This window comes from Ambystoma mexicanum, chromosome 6p, assembly GCF_040938575.1.
Source record: "Ambystoma mexicanum isolate Mex_15411 chromosome 6p, UKY_AmexF1_1, whole genome shotgun sequence".
NCBI lineage: Eukaryota > Metazoa > Chordata > Amphibia > Caudata > Ambystomatidae > Ambystoma > Ambystoma mexicanum.
In genome coordinates, this window is record NC_090935.1 from 94643669 (window position 1) to 94660086 (window position 16418).

General features: G+C 42.9%; 1 long non-coding RNA gene across 1 annotated transcript in view; it reads right to left on the minus strand.

The window, feature by feature from the left end:
• Nucleotides 1-1265: 1265 nt before the first annotated feature.
• The window catches only part of LOC138511230 (uncharacterized), a 294238-nt gene continuing 279085 nt past the window's right edge, over nt 1266-16418 (minus strand). Inside the window, exon 3 of the long non-coding RNA XR_011280592.1 lies at nt 1266-1379. This is a non-coding gene — a long non-coding RNA (uncharacterized lncRNA). The remainder of the gene's footprint in view (nt 1380-16418) is intronic.

Here is a 16418-nt window from a genome sequence, read left to right on the forward strand (position 1 = left end):
ACTACTGAAGGAGATTATTGGCTTCAATGTGTTGGAGGAGTTGCGTGGTTACTGCTTTCTCAAGAGTCTTACCTAGGAAGGGAAGATGGGTGATAGGGGGGCAGTTGCTGAGGTTGTCATGAGCTGAAAAGTGACTGTATCTGTTGGAGAGAGCAGGAAGTGGCAGGATAGGTTTTTAAAAAAGCCAATACTGTCGATGTTCACTTGGGTGTATGGCCATGATACCTTGTGAATAATGGCGAGGCCTCTGTCGATCTTGTTTGGATGGTCTTGATGTAGAATTCTGTAGCCGTTGGGGATGAGGACACCTAGGATGTCATGCAGGTCTAAGTAATGAAGATGACATCCAAGTCATGTGCATTGATGAGGTCAGCGAAGTCTGCTGCATGGTTGATTGCAGAGTAAACATTGGCGAGCATCAGTTGTCGTATATTGGTGGATGGTGGAGTGCTCACGGAGTGTATGTTGACATGGGTGAGATTGCTGTGATGCAGTGTCCATGATTTTGCTGGTGAGCTGTGTTATTGATGATGAGCGGTGATGGTTGGATAGGCTTTTGGGAGAGAGGGGTGAAACACATATTTAAGGAAGCTTACCTGATCTTTGAGGGGCAGGAGTTCTGTTCCTGGGTCCTCCCGGTCTGAACAATAATTGCCCTTTTCTACATCTGTCCTTCACTTCAGAGGCCTGGGCGAGAGATGCCGTTGATCTAAGAGATAAGGAACGAAAAGAATAGGCAGGGCTAAGAAGGTGGGTCTTAGATCACGTGACCTAGATCCACTTGCATTTGCTCACCAACTGCAAAGGAAAAGAGGATGGAGGTTGAAGTAAGTACGGATAAAGGTGGCAAAACAAGAATGCACCAGCAGATTAACAGTGATTGACAGGTGTGTCAGGCTTAGGTCACGTGACCTAGATCCATTTGCCCCTGCTCACCAACTTCCACTTCTGCTTCCCATCTGATGCACCTGCCATCTTTCACACACCCCACATACGCTCCGGGTTTCGCAGTTCTTGTCCATGATGCGGGAGTGGTGTGGTAAAGATACGCATTACACTTGCAGCGAGACACCTGAATGAGCTGTAGTAGAACATACTGGTACCAAATAACATAGACGTAACTATGAGTAGTGCAGAGAAACCCCTCAATGCTCACACCAGAGAAAATACAACCCACTAGGGAAAAAAGGCCCAGCACACCTCTTCCAAGGAGAACAAGGTTTATTCTCATAAAAAAGACAAGTACGCAATAGCAAAGACCTCTGCTGCCACGGAGTGCTCTGACGAAATCAGCATTAGCAGCAGAATATAAGGGCACACAGCGTCATCAATGCAATCATTTCATGGGTTACAAATCCAGGTAGCTGGTTGGTGTGGCCCTACGAAAGATCAAAGAAATATCAAGGTTTAGGACCATCAAAAATTAAATATGCCAGTCATGAGTTCAGAGGTGCATGCACAATTATAATAGGAAGATAGCTATCTGGCTCTCAGCGCCTCGCAGTGTGTACCAGCAGACACTGTGAGGGGGAGAGTGCTGGACATTACAAAGACATCAACTTATATACTTTTTCTCCCAATCCCGCTTACATCGTCCAGCCCCTCTTCAAGTTAACAATTCACTAGGGTTCATACCCAGTTCACATTGCTAATACAGAATCAAATAATTATACATGTTTAATGTTTTCCTTAAACACTCGACATGTTTTCCTGCACACAAAATACAATGGTAACATCTGTTTTTCAAGCTTAAAGTAAGTCCAGTTTCAAGGAAGGAGCACAAAGATTTTTGCAAAGGTACACAGTTTTAGCTATTCACCATTCTGTTTACTGTTTGCACGAGGATGACGCTATTGGTACAGAAAACACCTAAATTGAGGTTCAGTTCAACTCTAGTTTAGCTCCAAGGTTTCTTAGTTCAGGACAAACAATCCACCCTCAGCAGCCACAACATGTTTGTCTGCGTTGATACAGTGCAAAGTTAATTTTTCTCTGCTGCATCTGAAAACACAAAGTTTGACATGAGGCAAAAACAGGAGTTAAAGAAAATGGTGGATGATTCTAAAATGGCTGCGTAGTCAGCCTTATTCAGGTTCATTTAAAAGCGATTTTCAGTGTGATGTGAATGCGCTTAGACCTATGTTTGTTATCAGGCGGTATTATGTGAGATATACTTTAACAAACCCTCTTTTTGGCCTAAGCCAAGAGCATTAAACATTAGCATCATCCGAAGACCATGTATCCTCGCCTGAACATCCCGAATCACTATTATCGAAAATATTAGTCGCCCGACTCCTTGATGATAATATCCTGCATTACTAAGGCATTAGTAGCTTTTTCAGGCACATGTATCTTAGGTCCTAGTGTACCTATTGCCTGTGCAGCACTCCCTCCTATCATAGAACAAATGACAGACAGACATTGTATGCAACAGCAGCAGAACAGAAAAATGCCAAAGATTACCATTAAGACTCCAAAGATTTTCCAACCCCAAGATCGCAATAAGTCCCAGAACCATGTGCTAATTTTCCAGTTTTCCTCTGGAACGTGTACTTCAGTACTTAAGACATGTAAATTCTTAATTTACTTGAATATGGTGGGGGAGAAATTGGATACAAAAATGCAACATGCAGATCCCACCATTTTGCATATCCCACCACGCTCAGCTAGAATGGCATCTAACACCATCCTATTTTGGAAAGCCACTAATCTAATTGCCTTCTGTTCTAACGTCATGTTATACAAAATGTCAGTGGTCCTATTGATGGTTATCTCCTGTACTCTTGCCAATCTCCTAATATCTTCAGAATTCATTATCTGTCCCAGAATGGCACGAAGGATTTGGCAACATCACCCAAGACTTGTGAAGGAGTATCACCATTCCCATCCCGCCTAGGATGAGCTTTAGAGATTTCAGCAGTGGTGGCAACATATACTCCTGGTAAAAATATACCCAAATAACAAGTATCTTCCCAGTCCCTGGGTAACCACGGATATGCCTCATTGACGCAAACAAAGTAAACAGGATCTCCTACATACAAAGGTCTATCCTCACTAGTTAAAACTGCAATATTTGTACATCCCTCAAATGTACCCATTGGTTGAGAACCTTCCCTTTGTATGCAGAATGGAATGTAGTTTGGACTATGGTTGAAGGTATAGGAAGGAGGCATGGAATCCCTATTGTCTACGGGAGCCATTTCACAGGAAATCAACGATTGCAAAGGCCTAGAGAGTCTGTCAGAATGCCTAATAGTAGCAACATTTAGCATGCTCCGATTTGCAAACAAAGAACATCCTAAAGGTGTTAAGACTCTTTTCTCAAATTCGTTAAGGTTAGGCCCGTCAAAATTCCCAGTGACACTATCATTCCAACGGCCAAAGAATAATGCCCTAAGTGAGGCATAACAAGCAGTAGTTAAAGGAAGAGGATGTATATACCACCCCAGTCTCTTTTGCCAATGTTGCAGCAAATGCGAACAGATCCAGCAATTTCTCTTATTTAGAACGGCATGGGTTGCATTCATAATTATCAAAAGAGTGTTATTATGATAACCCTCTCTATGTTGGAGGTCTCGAGGAGGAAGACTGTACAAATGCACATCAGGTAGAGACACAGTGGAGATACTTGCAGTCGGTAACAAAACATCAAGCGGATGTGCGTTTTCTAGATACTAAAACCCAATTGTCAATACAATTATAATAAATACTGGTATTGTAACCAGTAACCATTTGGTTTTCGGGACCATGACCCTTAACGAGCAGACTTATCATCAGAAAAGTGACCAGCATCCTTTTTTGTACGAGTGGCCTGTAAAATAGGCATAGTTTCTCAGCATCCATTAAGAAGCCTTGCTGTTAGGCTTTTTTAGTTCATCCGTGGGTGGCACCTGACCACATGGCCTATGTTGATTGAAGGTAACTTTGCCGGTCCCTGGCTGTTATTTGATGCAGCAGAGGAATGACGTGGGACTGGCTCAACAGTGGTTTCTTGTGGGTTTATTGTGGGCACAGCCTAGGCTGCTCTTTCCTATTTACATTAACGTAAATGTCAGCAACTCTAAATCTAAATCCGATTCTGTGGTCGCAGATCATTCCTTGAGACTCCAGGTACTGTATGATCGGTGAATAAAGTGTTGTTTCCTGTAGACAAGTAAGAAGCAGAAGCAAGATCTATCGATGGTGAAGAAGAATTTGAAGAAGCAACAATCTTCCCAGACTCAACAGGCTCAGGAAGGATTTCCGTAGACAAAACAGCAGTCTCCCCAGGCCCCACGGGCTCAGGAAGGATTTCCATGACACCCTTGGTGTTGATCAGAGTAGACTAATTATGAGAATCAAGATCATCAATTCCCTTCTCCTCCCCTTTGTCGTAGGGCAGAGGAAAAGGAATCTTCTTTACATATGTCGCGTGGATCCAATGCTTCTTGCCGGACACTCGTACGGCGGTCTGCGTGGCCAAAAGTATTTGATGTGGTCCTCTCCCATGCGGTGCAAGACAGGAGCCCCTCTCAAAGTTTTTGAGTAGGACCCACTGGCCAGGTCGGAGTCGATGACCTCGGCCCTCGTACTTTACAGGGAGGGCTGCTCACACCAGTTCATGAATCAAATACAGGTTTTGAGTTAACTGATCACAGTAGGAAGAAATAAGCAAATGTTCAAAATTTTTGAACAATTTGGGTTTTGGAATGTTCCATATAATGGCTGGTCTTCCCATTACAATCTCATAGGGGGACAGCCCTGTCTTTGATTGTGCGGTTGTCCGCATTGATAATAAGGCTATTGGTAAAGCGTCAGGCCATTTAAAATTACTATGTGCAAACACTTTCACTATTTTGTTATTTAAGATTCTGTTATGGCGTTCCACAAGACCGGCACTCTGAGTGTGCCTGGCCGAATGGAACCGTTTATTGATCTTTAATCCAGGGCATACTTGCACGGATGACAGCAGCGTTAAAATGTGGACCATTATCCGTCCAAGTGACTCTTGGCAAACCAAACCTAGGAAAATATTCAGCATGGTTTTCGCCGTTGACATTGCTGTGGCATCTTTTAAAGGAGAAGCCTCAACCCATTTACTGAAGGCACAGATGACAACTAAAACATGTTTATAATTCTGACAACGCTCCAGCTCAATAAAATTGAAATGTATAACCTCAAAAGGCATGGAGGGGGGACTAAAACTACCCTTGGGTGTTGGTGTTCCTTTTCCAATATTATGTTGCAAGCGTATCATGCAATTTTGGACAAAACGCTCATCTGTTTTCTGAATATTAGTGTTGTACGAGACAGTATCTATTAGTTTGCAAATCTTTTTGGCACATATGTGTGTTGGACCATGAGCCATTGTCACCATAACAGCAACATAGGCATTGGGTAGCATCCATCTTTGCTTTTCACTATCTATCCAACAACCCTCATCATCCAAACCTGCTGAACCTTCAGCCCTCTGTTTAATTTCATCTGGAGTAGCGTCAGCCTGAATTTCTTTTATACAACCAATTCCTTCATCTATCATACAAGTGTCAGTGACCCCTTTTGTTGGATCTAACACATACATTTTTTAATGCAAATCAGTGGCAGTCTGTTTTGCTATTCTGTCAGCAAAGGTATTTCCTTTTCCTACAACGTCCGCCACTTTCTGGTGAGCTGCACACTTCATTATTGCTAACTGTATAGGAAGTGTATAGGAAGTGCAAGTGCTGAAAGTAACCAAACTATTAAAGTACCATACTGAATCTTTGTACCATGTCTTGTCAATAACCTCTCTCAGCCCATGGTTGACCAAAGTTATGAACTACCCCAAAGGTATATTGGCTATCTGTGTATATATTCACACTATGCCCTTCAGAAAGTTCACAGGCTCTGGTTAATGCAATAATCTCTGCACAATTCGTTTGGTTTCCACAATAGTGCTAAAACTGGTGATTGTGTAAGAAGCAGTGAATGTGCCATCTGGGAGTTTAAAGCAGTAGCTATAACAAAATAGCTCCCCTGGCGGATTCTTTACAGGTGTATCACTTAGATCAATTCTGCCCTTAGTTTCCTGTTCTGTGGTATAGAGGCAATAATGTGAAATCTTGTCACTAGAGTCTGTTTCTTGCGGAAGAGGCAATAGTTCAGCCGGATTTAATGAGCAACATCTCTTAATTTGGATATGCGGAGCAAATAGAATCAGCTCGTACGTTGTTAGCCGAGCCGATGTGAGATGTTGCATCTATGTTCTGTTTAATAGAACATCTACGTAGTGGGGCACCATCACGGTTAAAGAATGACCTAAAACCATACCCTCACTTTGTTTTACAGATGCAGCATCTACAGCTCTCAAACATCTCGGCAAAGCGCATGCAACAGGGTCTAACGTGGAGGAAAAACAACCGCACGGTCTATTCTTGCCCCCATGTTCCTGTGTTAAGACAGCCAAAGCACATCCTTCACTTTCATCCACATACAACACAAAGATCTTTTTGTAATTTTGTGTGCCCAAAACTGGTGCTGAACACAACGCAGCCGTGAGCAGATCAAAAGCTTTCTGGCAATCCATATTCCATGGTAAACACAAAGAAATGCCCTTCTTTGTTAGTGCCAACATATATTTTATCATTAATGTAAAAGTCGGGATCCACTGTCTACAGTATGAAGCCATGCCTATGAAAGCTCTGACCTCTTTCTGTGTTTTTGGGACGGATATGCTAGAGATGCTTTGTATCCATTCAGGTGTCAGTCTTCTTCACTCCTTTGACAGGAGATAGCCTCCTGTCGACAATATTGAAACTTCTTCAATGAAGCCTTATGCCCATGTTCTGCTAAATCAATAAACTGCTACACTGTGCCCTCCTTGCAAGCATCTCCAGAATCAGCAGCTAGAAGTATATCATCGACATATTGCAACAACATATAAGTAGAAGGTAACTCAAGTGTACCAAGCTGTTCTTTTAACGCTCTAATATAAATACTTGGACTCTCACTGTACCCTTGTGGCACACGAGTGAATGTAAACAAGCGTCCCCCTAGGGTGAACGTGAACAAATATCTGCTTTCAACATGTACAGGAATACTGCAAAAAGCGTTTTTTGAAATCCGCAACACTAAAATGTGTAGCCGTAGCTGGAATCATGGTCAATATTGTAGTAACATCAGGTACAATCGGAAACTGTGAAGCAACAACCTTGTTAATGGTGCGTAAATCAATAATAAACTGAAAAGGAATCACATTATCCCCTTTCTTATAAAAAGGCAGGATCGGACTATTACACAAGCTCCCTGCAATTTCGTCAATCACACCGATGTGTACAAAATCAGAAATAATACTCTTCAAACTTCAAACCCTGTTAACCTTCAACCGGGATCTTATACTGCAGAATAGACGGCAATTTAACAACTGGTTTCAACACAATTTTAACTGGTTTAATTTGTAAAATGCCAACGTCATTATCATTAACTGGCTATAAAGATTTCAGAACCTTACTCAATTCAGTCGGTAAGGGACTAGACAAAAATGGTGGAACAGAAGTTTGTTGAGGCAAAATCATTAAGTACACTCCATCCGAAAAACAGTAAATCACAGCATTAAATTTCTTTAGTAAATTCAATCCCAACACATTTTCGCCACAATTTGTCGTCAGAAGAAATGTACATGAATCAGTAAATGGCCCCAGTGAAATTGGTACCGGCTAAGAGACCGGACTAACCACTGGTGTACCAGAAAACCCTACAAAAATATTGTTCTGCCCTGACAGTGGAATTTCTGGAACCCGTGAATGATCAATAGGACACTTCTGTGCTCCTCTATCTATTAAAAATAGATGCTCCCTATTCCCCACCTTCATTTCAATGTAGGGCCCTTTCTGATCGACAGGAATAGGTACCGGGTCCAGACTCTGCTTCGGGCTGTCCTAATGGAACAGTATATCGTCAATTGCAAGAACCTCAGAAAAATAGACAGTCGAAGGATTATTGAAAATGTTCCCACTATTAATACTTTGCAGCTGAATACCTTGTGAAGGTGTCTGTTGATTCTGAGCAAACTGACTTCTACCAGGACCCCCCTATCCTAGGATAGCCTGTGGATCATCTACCCATGGTATCATATGTGCTATTTGATCTCTGCTGAAGGATTGGGCATTGTGCTCGCCAATGACCTTCCTGTCTACAATATGCACACTGGTTCACGTGTACAGGACCCATTTGCTCATTACCCTGTGGTGTAAATTTGCCTCTAAACTGTGTATTCCCACCTATGGCTCCTCTAGCTATCTGCTGCAATAATATTTTACTTTTCAAGTCTCCCTTCTTCTTCTGTGTATTAACTCTATTTTCATAGTGTTGAGCCATATGTAATACTTCAGATTGTGATTTCGCTTGCCAAGCGCTTTCAGATGTTATAGGGCCTCATTAGGAGTGTGGCGGCCGCGGAATGAACAGTGCCGGTAAGGGAGCGGCACCGTTCATTCCGGGCCACCACATTATGAGATCTACAGCGGGTCCCACTCTGGACGCCTTGCCAGATCAGACATGCAGAGCGGGATCTGCTAGCAGTCAAGGATCCTAACAACAGGCCCGTCATTAACAGACCCGTTGTTGGCATCCTCCCCATTCCCATTGAGCCCCATAGGGGCTCAAATGGGAATGGGAATGTACTGGGTGCGGGTCCCGCGAAAGGGAATTACCGGGCCCTCCAAGGTCGGAATGGCCCAGTAAGTCCCCTTTTGCGGGACCCGGACCCGAGTTTTGAGGCAGCCATGCCGCTAAAAATGGTATGGCTACCTCCAAACTTGTAATGAGGACCATAATTTGTGATTGGATTTCAGGCAACAATCCACTCACAAACTTGTCTACAAACAGCCTTTTTCCTGTACTCAAGTCTTGACCACTAAAATCTGAAAATACTTGCTCAAATCTATTAAAATACTATGTTGTACCCTCTGATTTCGATTGTATACAAGCCGTAAGTTTATCCCATGTGATTCTTTTCTCAGGAACCAGAGTTTTCAATTTATCAACTATTCTACCTGGCAACATCAGTATCACTTGTGGCGGTTTCTCACCAGCATTCCTTTGCCCATCTATTCGCACTAAGTTATCCCATGTATCACCCATCCCTGCCTGATTGTCTATAGTTCTAATCTGCTTCCATAAATCAGCTGGGAGGAACACAGGAAACAAAAAATCTATATCACCCAGCTTGAAAACTGACGAATGCAAGACAGAGTCAATTTATTTATAAAAACCCTGTTGGATTCTTCCTGCTATCTAGAATTGTTTGTCTAATGGTACTCACTTCTTGTCTAAAAAATGGGATATGAACAAACTGAGAGACATGTGCTTCAATAGTAGTGGCAGGTGTTCCTGCTGCGGCATCAGCTGGAATTTCTAATTTCGGAACAAATGTCGGAGGAACCTCTCTTATCGGCAATTGTAAAGTAGGCAAATCTGAACGCTTACTAAGCAACAAAGCTAAATCAAGTGACAAAGTAGTTAAAGCAGTATCGGGCAAAAATGCTCTTTTATAAATGACCATCAAATCTGTGGGACAACAAACCTTTTTCTACATAAACTCATCTTGTAGATACTCTACCATCACCTGTAACACTTTCCCTTGCATTGCCGGAGCAAACTGACTAAACGTGTCATGCACTTCACTGGGAGAAATTGAAACATCCGAAATCCATCTAAGAGCGTCTCTTGTGCAAATGCGCATTTCTTCACTCATTGGTTGCAATGGAGGAAGAAATTGCTTCTGCACGTATGAAGATTCCCATCCATTACCATCCATTTCATCTTTCTGTAACCGATCTAGCTCCCTTTTAAACTCAAATACCTTATCTACATGCTCATGTACTTTCTCCACATTGTCCCTTGAGTGAGCAAGGACATTCCAATCCCTCAACCCCTTTGGGACATTCATGTCTGTCAAATCACTCCATACATCAGCTAAATGCGTTCCCATCTGTTCTATCAAAATAGTCTGTTCAGGAATACTTACTTGGACAGAAATTGCAACTAAAACAGCCGGTTCATCACCCTCCTCTATGTATTTTTAGGCCATGTATGCAATTCTCTTTTTCTAGCTTTAGATACTGTACCACAAGTCACTGTTCTTGAATCAGCTCCCGCCCCTTCAGCTACTACAGGTGGAGCAGAACCACTTGGTAAAGAATCAATAAGTAACAAAGGCAATACCGCTAGCGGTGCAGATGGAATTATGGGGAGGGCAACTGTCGGTAAGGGTGGAGGTGCAGGAGGAGGAACAACAACAGGAAGAGGAACAGCAACAGGAAGAGGAGGAACTACAACGGGAGGAGGCACATAAGGAGGAGGTGCAGTGGAAAAATGTCTACGTTCATTTAACAATGTATTAATCAACTCATGTGAGGTATACAAATCCTGAGACGGATATAACTTTTGCACATCAAGTGAAAAAGCCCTATCCATACTTCTAATGGATTCTGACTGTTTCTGCTGATCATGCAACAGTGCTTTTTCAGCACTTGTCATATGTCTATGTGCATGTTTTTCTTTACTTTTAAGTTGCTGCATAGCTTCCTTTCTGCTATCTTTAATTGCATCAAATGCTGCAGGCCTAGCCTTTTTCTTCAACAATATAGATTCTAAATTCTATAGACGGGCAATTTCGAAACTGCCATAGACTGGCCATTGAAGTTCGGAAACATGTCTAGTCTGTCTGTGCCAAATATCATTAAATACAATAACTCCTAGGCTGTACTTACAGTACATTAAACAAGCCGGCGACCGAACGGGTGGCGCCGGTTGGCCTCATCCCAAAGATTGTCTATCTCTGCGGAATAATACCATGAAACAGGAAGACAATTTCCCAGGCATGTCAGGTTACTGGTGTTACCTGGCGTCGTTTGTACTTGCAAGTGCAAAACTGCAACCAATATCAGGATTGTTAGGAATCGGGGCACGACTCACCTGATTTCAAATGCAAAAGGGTCCCATTGGATTTCAAAGGATCGTCATGGTTGGTGATTTCGTTGAAACTGGCCTCGACATGGGGACCCCCATCAAGATGTCTTCCTAAACCGCTTGCTCACCATCCAGGGATCGGATCATGCAGTACTGCTGAGGAGTGACATCTTGTTTTGCAGGGGCTCCTTCACTCTCCGATCCCAGTCCGGTAGCCGCGTCTCCTGTTCAGCGGTGTGACATCAATCTTGAGGGTCCCTATTCGGGCGCCATCTCAAAGACCAAAGAAATATCTTGGAATAGGGGCATTGGGAACTATAACTCAGGTGTCCCTAGGTATACACAGGTTGCCCTGTGTATACCTATGGACACTTTCTAGGACCCCTCTACTTTTTGCTACCCCTCCCACATTTTATTTGGGCCACTGACCTATTTTTGGTGGCCAAAGGGACTTCTCCTGAAGTCCTCTTGCCATTGCAAACCTTTTGGTCGTAATTAGGGTAAATGGTATTTTAACACACCTAAGGCGCCCAGTTTCAGAGGTGCCTCTCAGGCACCCCAACTTTGCCCTACGGTGATGTTATCACCCTACCTTGGTTCTGCAGCAGGTTGGTGGTACATTTACTTCAGTTATTGCTTCACCAGAGGTGCAAGTAATTTACCTCAATGGTAGTCCAATGTACTGCTTTGATAGTCAATGGGGCACCAATGTATTATTTTTTAAATCTTGCTCTTGGCCATTTTGCATTTCTAGGTATTCTTTGTTTAGGACAACCATGAGGTAGGCTCACAATGGCTGTTCTGGCCCTGTGGGGTCTTGGTGAGCACACATAGCAGGCTACATATTATTTCTAACTGGTGTAGGCCACAGTAGGTCCCTGGGCTCTCCCATTCACTGCATGAGGGGAGGGTCCAGGCTGAGTGACAATCCTACTGACCAACCAGTATGGTTGGTAATTTCACTCTTTGGCCTCTGCTCCCTCTAGTGATCGGTGATCTTTTTAATGTAGTACTTATTACTCTTCCTGGTCTGTGCTCTCTCTCTTGCTGCGTTGTGCTGGTACTTCGAAGAAGCAGACCAGCTGAGGGAGATGTCCCGCTGATTCCAGCCTTTCTTGACATTTTTAACTCTCATTTACCCATACTGGCTGAGAGCAGTTGTTTGGGCAAATCACAGTTTGTTTTTTCTGCTCTTGAGGGTCCAAACTGGTCTTCTTGCATTCTTCTGCTGCCTCCACTCATGCCCTGGGTTGAGCCTTCCATTCTCAAACACTTTTCTGGGCCGTTTACCGCTTTTCCTTCCATTTAACTCCAGGGTTTTCTGCCTTTTTAAGACATCAACATTCCACATACTCTGCTTCATGAGATGTCTGGGGTCCTCTCTAGATGTTATCTGCATGTTGGGATAATGATATCATTTTGTGATGGGCTTCCACCTTTCTTTCTTCTCTGAGCCACAGGAAGCCAACATCATGGGTTCCCTCGTCTTCCCAGTACTTACGCTCCTGATTCTTCACTCCTGGTTTAAAGGACGTTATTGTGGGAAGGTTGTGTGTTCTTCTTTTCATGAGTGGGTTCTTTGTTGGTTCAGCGTTCAAGCCCCTGGACCAATCCAGTATCCTGTACACTGCACCTAGGAAAAGGGCTTGTAGTTACCTGCCTGCTATGCTTTGCTGTGCTGCCACTGTAAATGCTTACGACTGGGTCCAGGGGTGGGTGATTATTCAAGGTTCTTTCCCTCAGTGATACCTCTGGTCTGGGGTTGAGATCCTTTGTAGGCAAGTCTAACTGCATTTCCCATTGACTTATGTGGGGTTCAAATGCAGCCCCAAGAAAAAAAAGTAAAGTGCATTTGGCCACGTTGGGCCTAAAAGTTCAGATCATTGAACACATTGTGCGCTGGCAGGCTGAAAGGCCAGCATGAACATTTTAAAACTACAAATGTGCCTACAGAATTGAAAAGGACTAGTCCGAAACAGCCTGAACAAAGCATACTAATAGCAGAGCGAGGTCATGGAAAGGTATGCACTTCTGCAGTTGATGCAAGCAACATGTGAAAAATGTAGGGAATTGAAAGGCACCATATAATGGAAATAAGCCGGCTTGTCGCATCTAAAGAAAATGCAACAGATTGAAAAGCAAATGTTTCTATTCTTCAGAGCAGCAAAGACTTGTGTGAGTGCTAAAGGCTTGTCCCCTGAAATTTAAAAACTGTGACCTTGCCCTATGCTTGTCGGAATATCTGTAAAGGTCTTCGAAGCAACAGCAGTGAACAGGAAGGAATTTATGGTGGGTTGGGGTCAGCAACTGGGTAAATAAAGGCAGCCCTTCATGGGTTGAGCTTTCTAAAATACTTAGATTTAAAACTCAAATGTGTGGTCCCTCTCCCTGAGCTAATGACATATGCCAGATGGTCCTTTATGAGTCAGGTGTTGTATTGTCTTCATCTGCATCAGGGTATAAGCAGGCGAGTCAGGTGTTGTATTGTCTTCATCTGCATCAGGGGATAAGCAGGCCCAGGGTCCAGCCGTTGACTTTGTAAGAATGTTAATGGATTTACACCAGGCCAAAACCAACAAAGGAATCAGATGGCCAGATCACATGTTCAGTTTGAAGAAAACAGATGTAATGTGAAATTGAAGGAACAATTTGTATATCATTATTTTGCTATATATTTGCATAGAGTATCATACTTTCGTTCATTTTCTCAGGAACCATATGATGCACAGAAATCATTCAAACATCTTTAAAAAGCTTATGGGCGCTCCATTCAATGGGCCTCATTACAACCTTGGTGCTAAGTGCACCAACTTTACTCCGTTTACACCATGGTGGATGGCGGATTTACCGGCCCCATTCCAAGGTGAGTGGGGCGGTAAATCCCCATTTCCCATTTTCCCTTCCCCATTCCCATTTTTGCCCCATAGGGCATAATGGGAGTGGGGAAGGCGCTAATTACGCCGCCGTAAATTACGGCGGCGTAATTAGCACCATGGCAGGTTAGCGCCATGGATTTTAACGCCTGCTAAAAGCAGGCGTTAAAATTTGAATCAGGCGTTGAGGGTTAACAGTGGCGTTAACCCTTAACGCCTGAGTTGTAATGAGGCCCAATGATTAAACTCTCATAAAAAGTCAACCTTGAGAACTAAAGCTACAACCTAAAATGTTTTTCTAGCTTCCCAGAAAATGTCATGAAGCAGAGATACAGGGAGATGATAGCTTAGTAAATAAGATATCTGTATAGAACATTTCATGTTGATAACTGTCATTGTTTTAATAAATCAAAAAAATCGACCATTGGAACCTCCAATCTAGTGTCAACACAGGACCTATTTCATTAAGTTCAGAATGATGAGAAGAATTCTAAAATATATGTATTGTTAGGTTTATTTAGATATTAGAAAAAATGGTCTCTTTGTAGTTTTTAAAGGCATAACAGAAGAGGTAAAAAAATGCAAGTTCCAAAGGGTGGAGTCCATAGGGATGATATCTATTAACTTCAGGAGCCAATCATTGCAAGGGGAGGATAGCAGCTGTCCCATCCAGATCAAGACCAATACACTGGCACATTCTAATTCTAATAATTTGTGGTGTGGTTTAGATTTGATAATGGGATTCAGAGAGAGCTGCCGGATATCATCTGAGTGGGACTACTGCAAAATTGCTGGAAAAATAACATCTCCTGGGAGGCACAAATTGGGGAAAACCAGGAATAGAGAAGCTGTGATTCATACAAGGAGAGGCGCATCAAGGGGATTGATTACTGGAGGCTACCCATGACTGAGGCCATCTGACCAGATCCCTATCCTTTCCCTATGAGATATCCATTTTTTTCCCATGAGCATGAAACCCATAGAGATTATTTGTAAGCAAACTTGTCCAACCAAACCAAGTCTTTTGGGGATATGTTTGATTTAATAGTTTTCCCATTATTGATTGGGTTGGCAGACAAAGTAGACCCGCCAGCATTATTTTACCAAATAATAATTGAATTAATGTCCCTATAGCCAACTAACACAGGGTGATTTCGGTGAAACTTGAAATCAAAAATATCGCTTCCAGTGTGAATAAAGATATAGGGTGTCATTATAACTTTGCAGGTCCTGAAATATTGCCGGTAAAATGGCTGGTAATTCTGTGACTGACAATTTTCCCAGACCGCCAAACTACAAGCTTGCGGGTGGGGGTCATTGATTTACCTCAAGAAAAGGGCTGGAGGTAAATCAGGCCCCCACTGGCAAAAAGCAGCAGGTATTTCCAGCACTGGAATTACTGATGTCGGAAATACCGACAATCCCATCCATGGAGTCCTATGGGACTCCATGGATTGGGGATTTACTGCCCTTTCTGCCACATGCAATATCCGAGTAATTCCAGGATTTCAGATGGCAGCAACGATAGGTAAGTTTGCCGGTATTCCACCAGAGTTACCGGCGGGATACCTGCAAACTTGTTATGACCCCCATAGTCTGTAAAGTAATTGCATACTCCTATTTCTTTTTGCCAACCTCAAAATTCTGTAAAGGGAGGGGTGCATAAAAAACAAAATTCCTAACTGAGTACCATTCATCAGACCCCGCCTGAAAGCAGAGGAGTGCTGAATATAAACTGAATATCTGGGTTGTTGGTGCTGGGATAGAAAAGTGTCTTGCCAAAATTAAATAACTGAAGTCCCTGATTGAAAACGACACTCTCTACTGAGAGTGCGAAAATGACTCCTGGTAGAAGAGAGATTCTTCATTGCATTGTGGTGAAGGAAGAAGGGATATATATATATATATATATATATATATATATATATATATATATATATGATACATTACTCACCGTAATCGTATTTCTGATGCTTGTATCTGCTTAGATTCACATGCTGTGCATAGGCCGACATCTAGTGGAAGCTGCGGAGTATTACAGTTTGTTTTTTCGAAACTCGAAAATGAGCGTCGACACAGGCGTGCCAGTAATACTATCCCTGGTGTGACGTCCACTGTACCCAAGATCCCTCACGCGTCTAGGATCCTCAGATTGTATTTTTTCTGACATGAGGAAGCATGAGGAGTAGCGTGAGTACAGATAATCCAAGCAGATAGACAGAAAGGTAAGACTACAAGCAATCATGCGCCTTCTCTCGGAGGGGAGGAAGGGTGGGTCGCATGTGAATCTAAGCAGATACAAGCATCAGAAATACGATTACGGTGAGTAATGTATCCCTTCTGAGGCTTGTGGAATCTGCTTAGATCACATGCTGTGCATAGATTAGCGAGCAGTACCGGAAGAAGGAGGTGGGATGTGAGAAGGGTCATGAGCAAACAGGTGTCTTAGAACCGCTTGTCCCACTTGTGTATCTGTCTTGGAATGAGTGTCAATGCAGTAATGCTGAGTAAAAGTGTGAATAGAGCTCCAGGTAGCTGCTTTGCAAATGGTGTCGAGGGGAACATTTGCAATGAAAGCCAGAGTGGCCCCAATGCCTCTAGTAGAATGGGCCCTTG